A 14,409-nucleotide genomic window follows, 5' to 3' on the forward strand; every position below is an offset into this window, starting at 1 on the left:
TGGAGGTCATCACAAGGTCAAAGGTCACAGAAAGGGGTCAACAAACTTTTAGGGCCCAATATTAAGTTTTTATGGCGTGTTTCGATTGTGGCTCATAACTTTTGATCCCTAAGTCCGTTTGTGTCCAAACTTGGACGGTAGATGTCCTTTGGGGAATTAAAGGTCATCACAAGGTCAAAGGTCACAGAAAGGGGTCAACAAATTTTAAGGGGCCATTGTTAAGTTTTATGGCGCGTTTCGATTGTGGCTCATAACTTTTGATCCCTTTGTCCGTTTGTGACCAAACTTGGATGGTAGATGTACCTTGGGGAGGTGGAGGTCATCACAAGGTCAAAGGTCACAGAAAGGGGTCAACAAACTTTAAGGGCCCAATGTTAAGTTTTTATGGCGTGTTTCGATTGTGGCTCATAACTTTTGATCCCTAAGTCCGTTTGTGTCCAAACTTGGACGGGAGATGTCCTTTGGGGAATTAAAGGTCATCACAAGGTCAAAGGTCACAGAAAGGGGTCAACAAATTTTAAGGGCCCATTGTTAAGTTTTATGGCGCGTTTCGATTATGGCTCATAACATTTGATACCTTTGTCCGTTTGTGACCAAACTTGGATGGTAAATGTCCCTTGGGGAGTTGAAGGTCACTACAAGATCAAAGGTCATAGGTGGGTCAATGAACTTCTGGGAGTAGGAAAAATATTAATTTCTTTTACGCGAATGGGTGAGACACAATTTGGCACTTGCCTCGTTCTCACTTATACACAGTCCATCATCTTTTATTCCAAGCAGTGCATCTTTATGAATCAACACCATATAAGGGACCTGGGGGCATTTCAGGAAGTGTTTTGGCAGCATGTTTATTGCCAAACCACCTTAGGCTTATAAAATTTTTGCATCTTATAGGCTGAGAGCAAATTTGTAAGAAAAAAAATCAGACAAAATGCCTAAAGAATTCCCCAAAGGGAACTTTCCACCTACTTACACACCTTGAAACAAGTTGAAAGAATCAAAAGTTTGGACTGCTTGTGTATCAGGAAGACTTCTGAGGATGATGGTGTTGTATGTGACTGGAATTCCTGTCGTATATATATTTCTTTAATGGTTGTGTATCTTTTTAGTTGTATTATTTCTTTGTTTCCATTTGATATTTTGATTTGATCTGTCCCATTATTCCTCATTTAAAAGTTACTCTGGTCTATTGTTATGACCAAAAACTAGTTTGTTTTTTTTTGCCTCAGAGTTCAAAGTTTCTCTACATGTCATTGTCCTTGAGACCCTGAGTTAGCAAGATTTTAATGGAACAGAATGATTTCACTGGCCTTGGGGAGTGTAATATCAAATGTTCAGTACTACAAAATGGCAACTGAAATTGAAGTCCACATACATGTATTGCTAAATAAGGTACTCTGCATTGCTTTCACAGTACTTTCCCAAAACAGTTTACATCGATTATTAACAGAATAAATGTACATCATGTTGTTGAATCTCACAAGTGGTTTTCATTGCAGTATCAGTTGATTTCTTACACAAATTTAAAGAAAGTGTTATACAGGGTGGCCCAGAAAGAACGGAGCACCTAAGATCTTTAATTTCACCAATATTGTTGCAAATATGACATTATTTTGCATACTATCCGATAAAGGCCATTCTGTTTTCAATAGAATAACACCATGTTTCTTTAATTTTGGTTTTTGCGTTATGATTTTAGGACTTTTTTTTGTAAACCCTTGCAATTTTGAAAATATGATCATTTTGCACTCTCAGAAATACTGGAACCAGCGAGAATTGGGCTTGCCATTGGGCCAGTAGCGCTCACAATGTGTGGAAATGTGGGGCTGACGGTGTGACTGTCATTGTCTGTTATCATTGTGAATGAGACGAGCTGTTAGCTGGAAAATAGCGAGGTTCATTCAAAGGTTATGAGTGGCAGTTATCATAATTACTTCCGCCAAGCGAGGAGGTTATGTTTTCGTTACCATTGGTTTGTTTGTTTGTTCGTTCGTTAGTTAGTTAGTTTTGTCCGTGTGCAAAATAACTCAAAAAGTAGTTAACGGTTTGGGATGAAACTTGCAGGGAAGGTTGAGAATGACACAAGTAACAAACGATTAACTTTTTGGTAGTGATCCGAGAATTTTGGGGGAATTTATGAAGGATTTTTTGATATTATGGCAAGTAGGGTCAATGAACTTAGGAGTTCAGGCTGCGCGTATTTGAGCGTGCTCTAGTTTCTGCAAGGGCGAGGCGTGTCGTGCAGCTGAGGGTTTTGAGACGTAACAATAAGCAAATAATCAACGTTGGTGAAGGTGATGGGACAAACTATCCCTTCCGAGGGCGATCTGGATGTAACTATCTTTCCGAAGCGCAGCTGAGGAAAGATAGCGTACACATTCAGATCGCCGAGGAAGTGATGGATTGTCTCATTGCCTGAAACTAAAAGTTGATTATTTGCTTTATATTCCACATCTAGGGTCCTAGAAATTCCCATTTCATTCTACATCTGAAACCGTTTTAGCTGTCTTTAGGTATCCTTAAGGCTTAGGCTACGTGTGCGCGTAGATGATAAAACAATGAAGTTGCTGCGCGCACCGCGCGGCACCGAAGTGAAAGTGCGTTGCACTGTGTACTATCAAGTGACCTATAGGTCACATGATAGTCCACAGTGCAACGCACTTTTATTTCGCGCGTACTCATCTTGCGTTAGGACTATGTGGACTGTGTGGAGATCAGCGAAACAAAATGGACTATCAACATAGAGTGCAACGAACTTTTCTTCTCGGGTGATGTGATGGGCAAAACTACGCTTCATCACGTGATCAGCTATGGACCAATCCCATTGCAATATTCTTAGTATGTGGAATATAAAGGCTTCTATCTTAGGAAATCGGGCGACTTTTCAGCATATAATTATGCGTATATGGGTGGATATCACTGATATCTCTGTGGAAGAACAAGATCAGTACAAGTGGAAAATGAGCTGCATGCTTGGCGGAGGTCTGCGCTCTCAGAGTGCTTCTCTAGTACTGGATAAGTGATAGTTGTATAACATTCAACAAACTACAAAGTGACAAAAATCTCAGTTTCAGATTACATAATGTGCCTGCAGGTGGTTTGCAACTTGAGTCAGCGATTTTAATGGGATCAATTACACCATCAGTCTGTAGATCTTGTAGATCATACATTTGATATTTGTTTTTCATGATTTTTTTGGCTTGGTCACACCGTAATTCTTTTAACAATGCAACTGTTTATTTGTACATCAGATGCAAAACAACGGCTATGAAACAAAAAAGTTTACAAAGAAATATGTTGGACTCGTCATGCAGAAAGGGAATCATCATACAGTGTATTTATTCCAATTACATTGTAGTTTTTTATCTCTGTTTCAGAGACATAAAATTTACCCTTTTTAAAAATTGTCAAATATTACCAGATGTCTATGTCATCGTCAAAGTTACATATTCTTCCAACCATCTTACAGATAATTCACAGCTAATTCCACGCTTACAGCTTTGGTACAATTTTCTGCTGAAAAACTATACAATGTACAGTATACACATTGTATCCTTGTGTTGAAGCAAATATTTTGAAAGGAGGAAAGATTTCAATCCATGGAATCGATATTCCGACTCTGAATCAGATGTTTGTTATTATGTTGAAAAGTCTAATTCAAAGTTATATTCTTTCAGGCATCTTACAGATAACATACAGCTTTTCTACAATTTTCAGCTCAAAACTATATGTACACATTAAGGTGAATATTTTGAAGGAGGAGAAGATTCATTCTACGGAATCGAAATTCCTATTCTGAATCAGAGTTTTGTCATTAGAGAAGACTAACAGATTCAGAAGGGAATGCTCTCTGTTTTGTCTGATCAGACGACTAAACTTGGGGCAATGGTTGAGAGTATGACTTTCTGAATTATTCGAATCTTGGTCAAATTGGCCGATTGACCGTGAGTACATAGGGCTGTATTGTAAGGCTTCGAGTGTGAGTGTATGCATGTGCTTGAGTGTGTGTGCCAGTGTCACGTGTGTGTGTGTGTGTTCGCGCGCGCACGTGTGTGTTAGAATTATTTGTACTCTCTGTTTCTAAAAATGTGAACAAGCAGCACTGTCAAGTAAGACGAGTACAGCTCAATTTTTGTTCATATTAATTTCATCGTAATGATGAGACTGATACAGAATAACATTCAAATAAAGAGTATCAAATAAAGTGCGTGTATGGATTACAGTGTCCTGTGTACTGCGTGTCATGTGCGAGACTTGGTGTGGAGTGCCTTGAACTAAACTGTCCATAAAAAAACAAACAAACAAACAAACACGAAGCCTGCCAATTATAAGAGAAAAGGAAAAACGGTACTTCTGTAACTAGACGTGACTGATGAGCATTTTTACGACGTTGCTTAAAATGCAGTTAAATCGTTTCTATGGAAATGCCATCAAAGCAAAGTGGCTTAGGGGGTTAAACTCCTACTCGTTAATTTGATAGGTAATTTGTAACAAAATGAGTAGGTGTAATCTACAGTCGAACTTTATTCTGTTCTTTAATTTCTTCTTTTGTCCCTTTCTCTTTCGCATTATCGTCTTCTTTTTCCTCCTCCTCCTCCTTCTTGAATCTCACCCAATCCTTAAAGGGGATGGCTAGTAACTGATCAGTGGGAATCAGTGGGAATGCTGGAGGATGATTTTTCCAATCCTTGTGGGATTCATTTAAGAGTACACTATATATCTATTCTTGAGTGAAAATTATTTGCTTCAGAATGGTCTCATATTCAAGTAATGTGCAGTTTAATGTTTCCAGGTAAGCGTCCCTGGTCAGTGACGGGCATTAATCTGCACATTACTTGAATATGAGACCGTTCTGAAGCAAATAATTTTTCACACAACAGTAGATATATAATGTACTCTTAAATAAATCCCATAAGGATTGGAACAATCATCCCTCAGCATTCCCACTGATTCCCACTGATCGGTTACTAGCCATCCCCTTTAACTTTGCACAGGAGGCAATTAGTGTGTATGGAAGTGTGTGGTTAACACCGGGAAATTGGTCCTGAAAAATGACAGCGCTTTGACTTCGCTATCCTATATCATTTCATTATTTCCGCTGCCACAGCTTGTATTTATTCATCGTGGATTATAGTGTATGCAAGCACTATTATGTGCTTACCTTTCGTGAGCATGGAATTTACCCTCCACCATGATTTCAGACAAGCATTAATTTGGCTTGGAGCAAGAGACTAGAAACTTAGTCAGCAAAGCTCTGAAAAAGTGGTATTAGTGGTATTCGTGGTATTCAAATGAGTTGTTCAGGGCCATTGTAAGCACACACTCACATACACATCATTGGTTCCTGTGTAAACTTAAATTTTGTACAGTGGGATCAAATTTGTCAAAAATCAGGAACCTGACTTTGAAATACATAATTAATCAAATGAAACTCAGCCATGCTTTCGAATTCAAACTACCTCCAGATAAACTGTAGACTATTCAGCTTTAACTCATGTCAATAACAGTGTTATCTGATAGTTTTCGAACTACCAGGGATCGGAAGTGACAGATATTTGTTTTTAAAACATCTAGTAGAAGGAATAGACAGCAAAAGAGGTAATCGATATGCACAAGACTCTTGTTTTATTTCCTTTTTTTTTCAATGATTGTGCAATTTCAGCAGACTACTATCGTGTTTGAGTTTGAGTTTATTCAAAAAAAAACATAATTTATGTACAAGAAAGTTTTGTTACATGTTTATACATAAATATTAAAGGGGATGGCTAGTAAGTGATCAGTGGGACTAAGTGGGAATGCTGGGGGATGGTAGTTCCAATCCTTGTGGGATTCATTTAAGAGTACATGATATATCTATTGTTGTGTGAAAATTATTTGCTTCAGAATGGTTTCATATTCAAGTAATGTGCAGTTTAAGGCCCTGTCATTGTACAGGTATGCTAAAACCTGGAAACATTAACCTGCACATTACTTGAATATGAAAACATTCTGAAGCAAAAAATGTTTCACACAACAATAGATAATACAATGTACTCTTAAATAGATCCCACAAGGATTGGAACAATCATCACCAGCATTCTCACTGATCCTCACTGATCAGTTAATACTAGCCACCCCCTTTAAGAGTACATTATATCTATTGTCAAGTGAAAATTATTTGCTTCAGTACGGTCTCATATTCAAATAATATGATGTTCAATGCCCCGTCACTGTACAAACATGGTAACCTGGAAACATTAAACTGCACATTACTTGAATATGAAACTATTCTGAGGCAAATAATTTCCACACGACAATAGATATATAATAGTACTCTTAAATGAATCCCACAAGGATTGCAACCATCATTCTCCAGGATTCCTACTGATTCCCAGTGACCAGTTACTAGCCATCCCCTTAAATACATAGCACACATAACTGTCTAAACGATTTAAAACATGAAGAGTTTGTTTGCAAAAACCGATAAGTCCATTTACCAAGTGGAGACATTTGCGATTAAAGGTCAAGAAAAATAGAGAGATTAAAATGAAATTTTTTGCTTCTTTTGACCATAACTTCAAAAATGTACCTTTATTATGGAGTGACCAATATATCATCTAAAAGGTATTATTTTGTACTTTATGACAGAGACTCCAAAATCTTCAAAATCTTATTCAGAAATGGACTTATCGGTTTTTGCGAACAAACTCTTCACATATTGAATACAGGTGTATTTATCTATAATATATATTGGAAAATTGATTATGTAATCTAAAACTATTTATCAAAAAAGAGCTACAATGATGATAGCAATGATGTACACAATGAGATTGCTAAAAGAACCAAAATGTAGCACAGGTGCTACTAGGTGTTGGTCCTTTCACACTTTAACACGTATTACATATAATGAACTAACAAAATACATACAAAATACTTTATTAACGTTGTAACAAAAGTAGTGCTACTATCAAAAGTAAAGTTATTTTTCATCAGTTCATGTAGTTAGTGTTTATTTGTGGTGTAAATCAAAGCTGCATCATCGAAAGTCTGTGTATTTGTGTGTGACTCTGTGTGACTGTGCGCGCGTGTGTCTGTGTGTGGTGTACCTAAAACCTAAAGGATCGATTTATTTTTTCAATAATATTTTCATTCAATATAACGATTGTCCGTAACTACTACAATATGCCATATTGTCCACTTTATGCAGACGGTTGCTTGACGCTTTTCTCTCACTTTCTCTTTCTAGCAGGAAAACTCAAATTGAATAGAATAAACCTTCAAACCTCCTTCAAATAATCTGATTAATTTTGAAATACAATAATGATATATTAATCCGTGTGCATCTTTATTGATTGTTGATAGCATGGCAACGGCATGTTCACCTGTGATCAAATTGACCGTAGTAATTTACCCATTTCAAGTAATCATACATAGCGAAGGCTACTTTGTGCTTATTAGAGCAGATTTCACCCCTGAAAAATTTTTAATTTTGAAAGAAAAATAATCATTTATTAATCCGTGTCCATCTTTATTGATTATTGTAACCATGACAACGGCATGTTCACCTGTGATCAAAATGACCGTAGTAATTGACCCATTCCAAGTATAAATACATAGCAAAGACCACCTTGTCCTTATTAGAGCAAATTTCACCCATGACAATTTTCAATCTTGAAAGAAAAATAATTTATTATTAATCTGCTTCCATCTTTATTGATTGTTGTTAGCGTGGCAACGGCATGTTTACCTGTGATCAAATTGACCGCAGTAAATGACCCATTTCAAGTATAAAAAATTAAAAGCGAAAACTACTTTGTCCTCATTACAGCAGATTTCAACCTTGGCCCATGCAACTGGTAAGTTTTAATGATTGTTTATCCAGTTTTATACTGGTAGAATAGTTGACAAATCGGTGATTTTGAAAATAATACACGGATCAAAGTTTATGTTGTTATTGCAATCGGCTTTTGTAATCAGCAAAAAAAAAAGGCCATTTGGCAGAATGATATATGCAAGAAAACGGCACGCTTTGTAAACATTAAACGTATTAATGCGTGTGTTTGTGTGTGTGTGTGTGTGTGTGTGTGTGTGTGTTTGTGTGCGTCTTTCTAATATGTGACCCTGCTCCACAAAACAAACAAAAGATCGCCACACATGAAATTTTAGTTAAGACCATATTCTGAAAGAGCAGACATAAAGCTTTAAAATGATGTATAACTCAAATCAAATAAACCCTCCTAACCTATCTAAATATTGGAAAGAAAGCACACACTCTGGAAAAGTGTGAACTGAGAAAAGAGGCTCTGAAATATAGTGTCTATTCAAACGCTTAATCTCTACCAAACTCTGGAAAAGTGTGAACTGAGAAAGATCGAAGCTCTACAGTACAAGGTTTAGTTAAGCTGCAATGATAACTTTAAACATAGTTAAACACTCCAAATACAATTTCATGGCATGAAACTAGAACCTATCACTCACGTCTTGCACAAAAAGAAAAATACATCCGATTCGCCTCAGTGGTCAAAGAGAAATTGGGATTTTTGTGGGGTATGTCAGGAATCCCTTTCCTCCAAGTTCTGTCCATTGTCTCCAAGTTCCTTTTTTTTCAGTCATAAGGTAAAATCATGGGGTGCGACTTGTTGTTTGTTTTGTGATACACGGTCATACACAATATATCATTTATGCATGTGTGTGTGTACATATGATCGTGTACTATGACAAAACCAACAAAAATTCGCATGCCCTATTATCCCTGAGGACTATTAAAAAAAAAGATGAATCAGGTAAATTTTTCAATATTGAAAAAGAAATTTGCTAAGATCGCAACGTGTCACTGAAGGCAACCACCAGGGATAGCCTGGTGGTAGTGTCGCTTCCCGGGTCTAGTCCCACTGGTACCTTTTTCCGACATGTTTGTTAACCCATTCCCTTCTGAATTCTGAAAAGCCTATAGACTTAATTCACAGGTCACCAGGTTTCAGTACGGAACAGGTTAATGTTTAGATCATAAGTCGCGATAATTTACCAGTTGCAGATGAAAGGAGATCCCCAGCATTAGTGCTTTTATATACTTCTAAAATATAAAGTAGGAGTAGCAACAACCACTGTAAAGGAAAATTAATAACATCGACGCTAAGTATTGATAACATTTAATATACAAAATGTGACACTTATTACAATATGCTTCCAGACTAAACCGTCTGCAATTATTGTTTATTAAGAAAAATAATGATATCTCCTTATATTTTAGGCTTTATTTGTTTTGCAAAACTTCTACATGGTAGGATGTTTTGTGGTACAGCAGACCTACGCATGCATTACATGTGATATCTCGAACACTTACTTCATGCTCCAAAAGTAAACAGGATCTTTTACAAACTCAATTTCTAGAGGGGGACAAACTAAAGAAACTCACAACTGAAAAAAAGTATATATATATATATATATATATATATATATATATACACTTCATTTTCATAGTGTAATGTAATTTAAGATTTTGAAAGGGATTTGTGATGAAACCTTTAGTGATCCGTTTAGATTTATATGGATATCAAAGAATGTGATTCGTCGAACTAAACACGTCTTTTGCACCTTCTCTGCCACAGGACATCACCTTCTCTACAGAACCATCGGGTCGATGTACCTCTACCCGGCTCTCTCCAATTTGCGGGCTTCTGGTTTCAACCTAACAATGATTCGAATGCTGGAGTACGTACCATTATCTCCCACGAATTTCTTAGACTTCGCCGTATCTCATGAAACACTCTACGCTATTGGTCTCCAGGGAGACAAAGTGGTGCTCCGATTGATGCCAAACTACGCGGAATCTGCCTTCTACCACCAAGTGTCTCTACCAGACGAAGAAGAGTGGCAGGCCATCGCAGTTTTGAAAGGAGATGAAAACAGACTGATTTAGTCGTGAACATGGTGATTCAACTTGACACCGGACGGAACTGAAGCTATACGATCAAGCACTCTTTTTTCTAGCTCACCAATTCAATTACGTCCTGAAAAAAGAAAAAAAAATACGGCCCCTGCATACTAAAGGACGTCAAAACTAAACGATAAATGTGAGGTGAGGAAAAGCAGCAACATTAATAGAACACATAAGAGAAAGTTTGAGAAAAATCGGACAATCAATGCAAAAGTTATGATATTTTGAAGTTCTTGTGTTGGAACCGCTTGTGGAGGAGAGTACTTGAGTTTACGACAGAACATGTGTGGATACTAAAGAAAATGTAATAAAGAATAAATATGATTTCCCTATCTAGCATAATGAAAGAGCACGTGACTATTGCCTCTTTCAGAAAGTTGGGGGAATAGTTGGTAACCTTCACAAAAGTTACTTTCAACTGGATTGAATATGTAAGCTTCATGAAAAATGATTTTTTTTTTAAAATGTGGAAATCAGTTTAATGTTAATATTATGTTATTGTCCACACATGTCGTTGTGAACTCTAGTATTCTAAAAAAAATAAATTAGTTGCTTTTGCATATTAAAATTGTCCGATTTTCCTCAATATTTATCTGTGTTTCCACAATAACTGTTGCAGCTTTCACTCAATTCACGTTTCCCGTTGGGTTTTGGTTTCCTTTAAAGCGGAAAAGAAGTCCCACACAGCTCTGATTACTATGATTATGATTATTATCATTGTTATTATAAAACTATTATTAATTCGAATTTGAATTCATATTCAAATCTGTTTTATTTCCGTCAAATCAACATAACAGATTATACAAAACGTATATATTCGTAATGATTGCAGAAACCATACATTATTAAAATTTATGTGAAAATGAGAAACAAGATGGAAAAAATATCATTGCATTTTCTTTTAACTAGATGTATATTTACATGTTGTTTGATAGGTATACAATAAAATTTGGATAAAAAACAGAAATGTTTTAACCATAAGAGACCGAAAAGTGAATAAAAAAAAATTATAACAAAAACACGGAAATACAAGCAACCAATGTTAACTCACAAGAAATCAAATGAGGTAGGAAAAAAAGTGGGAAAATAAAACTACGACACGGGATCGAAAATAATAAGGTCTTCTTTATCTCAGTAGCCTCTTAAACAGGGTTCCAACATACTGTTGTATGCTACACGAGGGCCCTGCCATTATTATTATCCTACCGTCGCCAGGTACTCATATTATACACATCTTGATCGAGAGGGACGGGGGGGGGGGGGTAGAAACAGGGCTTTGGGACTTAATTCCTCCGAATTGGAGTCTGGAACTTTTATCCATTATGCCCTCTATGAGCCCTCTACATTGCGAAATCGGGCGATTTTTCAGCATGCATACCTATATGGGTGTGAATATTAGCTTTCCCCACGGGAAGAGGAAGATCATCGGTGGAAAGTAGCTGCTTGGCCGAGGTCTGCGCTCTCAGAGTGCTTTTCTAGTTTTATAGGCGGTAATTTAGGCGCAAAGACGAAGTCCCCGCCCCCTCCTTACCGACTGCCTTCCCCTTATTTATGACAATGGGCCGTCATACGCTTAATAACTTGAAGGCAAAAGGGAAAGAATTAGGAATAATGTCCAAAAAGTTTTCGGGGTTTGGGTATTGGACATTTCTTTTCATCTACATTGAAAGGACTGCGTAAAGAAAAATACCTCCCTTCATAAATAAACTTTTTGATATATCACGCCAATAGCTTGAACTGTTAAGGGGGGGGCGTGTTTCATATTACTACGTTTATAGACAAACAAATATTCTCCGTTGACATTGTCACATTCTTTTTTTTTTTGGGCGGGGGGAGGCGGCTCTCGCAATTGAGGGGACCTATATTTCACAATGTCATGTCCAAATGAAGGAATGTGAATTCAAAATCAAACTGAGTTCTTCTATACGATTCACTGTACTGACAATATTTGTGACACGTTGTAAATACAGTGGAGACAAAACTATTTTGCCGGCTACTTTCATATATATTATATATATATATATATATATATATATTGATAGATATATATGTGTTTTTGTGCGACAGTCTTGTTTTATGACTTTTAACCCTCTAAATAATTGCTTACTATTTATGTGAGTTTGCTTATTATATGCAATAAAAAAATCTTAAATTATGTGTGACCGTTTTAACATTTTGTCAAATTTCCTGTCCTAAATTTTTTACGTGAACATTATAAATCCTTGGAATTTTATTTGCTTTCTGGAATAAAGATAAGAATTAATAAAACGAAAAACTAAAAGAAAATATCTGATTTTAGATATAAACAGATATAAATTGCGGAAAGAAATGAAACAAAATCTTACTCGACCTATTTTGATATATAATTGATACCACAATAACCGCTTATTGTTTGATTTATATGTATATAAACATGTATATATATATTTCATTTTTATTTTCATTTCATTTTATATATATATTTCATGTTTGATGTTCAGACGCTTTCACATTAGTATCTATGAACGTAATAATGACAAAGCATGTATGGACACTCATTCTTATTTGTTCTGAATAATAAATGAATCAAACTAAAATTAAACGCTCATTTTTTCCTCTTGGAAACCGTAATATTTCATTCGCATGTGCAGTGTGAGTTTGTTTGTGTGGGTGCGTGCGTACGCTGTATACCCTATAGCAACATGAAAACAACAAACATCCATGCAAAGGACACATCATACATTATTCTTAACATGGTTAAGGGGTCATGAATTTTAGATATATACATTGAATAGGATCTCCTCCCCCCCCCCCCCAAAAAAAAAAAACAAAAACAAAAACAAAAACAAGAAAAAACATGCCGTCAATCCCTCGTTTGAGGCGAGACCCCACTTCCACGAAGCTGATGGGGTGCTATACCTCGCTAAAGATTTTACGTTTGGGAGTTGGGAGTCGAATTGTCCATTGCAAATTAACTTTCTGCTCAGGCGTGACAAACCTGGAGGCCAAGCCAGGGTTTAATGACTCCAGCAGCTGTCGTATTACATAAGAGCATGATAAGGATATCTGCCTGTGGCAGACCATTCAAAGTGAACTGAATTTTCTCTATCCTTTCTAAAGTTTTCAATTTTATATTCTATTGAGAAATTCTGTGGTCATCCATTTTACATTTCGAACGAAAAAAAATTGACCCGTAAATAACGAAAATACAGGAATAAGAAGGAGAGCATTCCCAGTTTGCCGGTGCTGACAATGTGTAATGCACACGTACACACACGTACACACACACGCACCATGGAGCTACATAGCCCACGCCAAAACCAAAACAATCTCCTCCTCTCGCGGTGCCCCCCCCCCCCCCTGTGGCGCTGTGGCGATGACTGATGCTTAGACTAGGCCAGGGTCAAGAAACAGGTGTTTTATATCTTTGGTTTTTAAGTCATTGATTGCCAAGATATACACTGGCATTATTTACGGGGGTGTAGCCTCTTCAAACGAGAGATTTGCGTCATGAACAAACAAAAAATACACAAAGACGAGACAAAATTGAATAATCAATGATGACCAGATCTATTTTTTTTTTTATTCGTGACAAAATGGGTGGGGAAGGAATGTGGCTCCACATATTTTCAAAGAAAATAATATACTAGCGATTATGCAATGATGGAAAGAGTTGATAATAGACTTTAAATGTTATATCGTTAACATGTTTCCATTGGTTTATGTCGTATGCCAGGGCTTAAAAGGATGGTACATTTTCAGTTGAGATGGGGCTTGAAGTTTTTGATATCATTCTTTTTCTCCATGATTGTCTTTTCAATATACAATAACAAACCCGTGCTGTGGGCCCTTTCAAAAGAGGAACTAGTCGGCCTCCTTCATGATACCACTGACAGTCAAGCGCATAGGCCATTATATGATATGTGTATATATATAATATATTTGGGTCAGAATTTCGAACGATGTACAATTGAGCCAAAACAAAGCAAAAATTTAAAAAGTAGGAAATTCTCCAAATCATTTATCTTACCTGAAAGAATATATCAAACTCAAGCTTTAATATGAACCCAATTATACTAGGATTTTCCCAGAGAAACAAGTTTTTGTTCACCGCGGAAGTTTACCATGTCCAGAGCAGCGAACGTGCGTGAGGAATAGTACTGCACATACATTTGAATATAACATAGCTTGCAACGATCTGATTCAGTTCAAAATCGTAACGAAATATCTTAAGGAACATGTGTATGTGTTGGCAGAATATTAAGCTTGTACTCTTAACCTGTACGTAATTGTAGGCAACTGATGATTAAACTAAATTCGTCATTTCTGTTGAAATATTGCTCTTGCGCTAAACACTTTCTCCACTTTACGTCCATTTTACAGAAACTCAATATTTTGACCTCTTATTTCACTTTCCCATACTTTAATCCTTACTCCCAAATAATAACATACCTTTTGAAGATGCATCTGATCTAGGCAGTCTCTATAGCCACCCAAACATAACATAGTTTTCA

Source organism: Diadema antillarum, unplaced genomic scaffold (genome assembly GCF_040938485.1).
Source record: "Diadema antillarum isolate AM-2024a unplaced genomic scaffold, OU_Dant_1.0 seq00001517_RagTag, whole genome shotgun sequence".
NCBI classification, from domain to species: Eukaryota; Metazoa; Echinodermata; class Echinoidea; order Diadematoida; family Diadematidae; genus Diadema; species Diadema antillarum.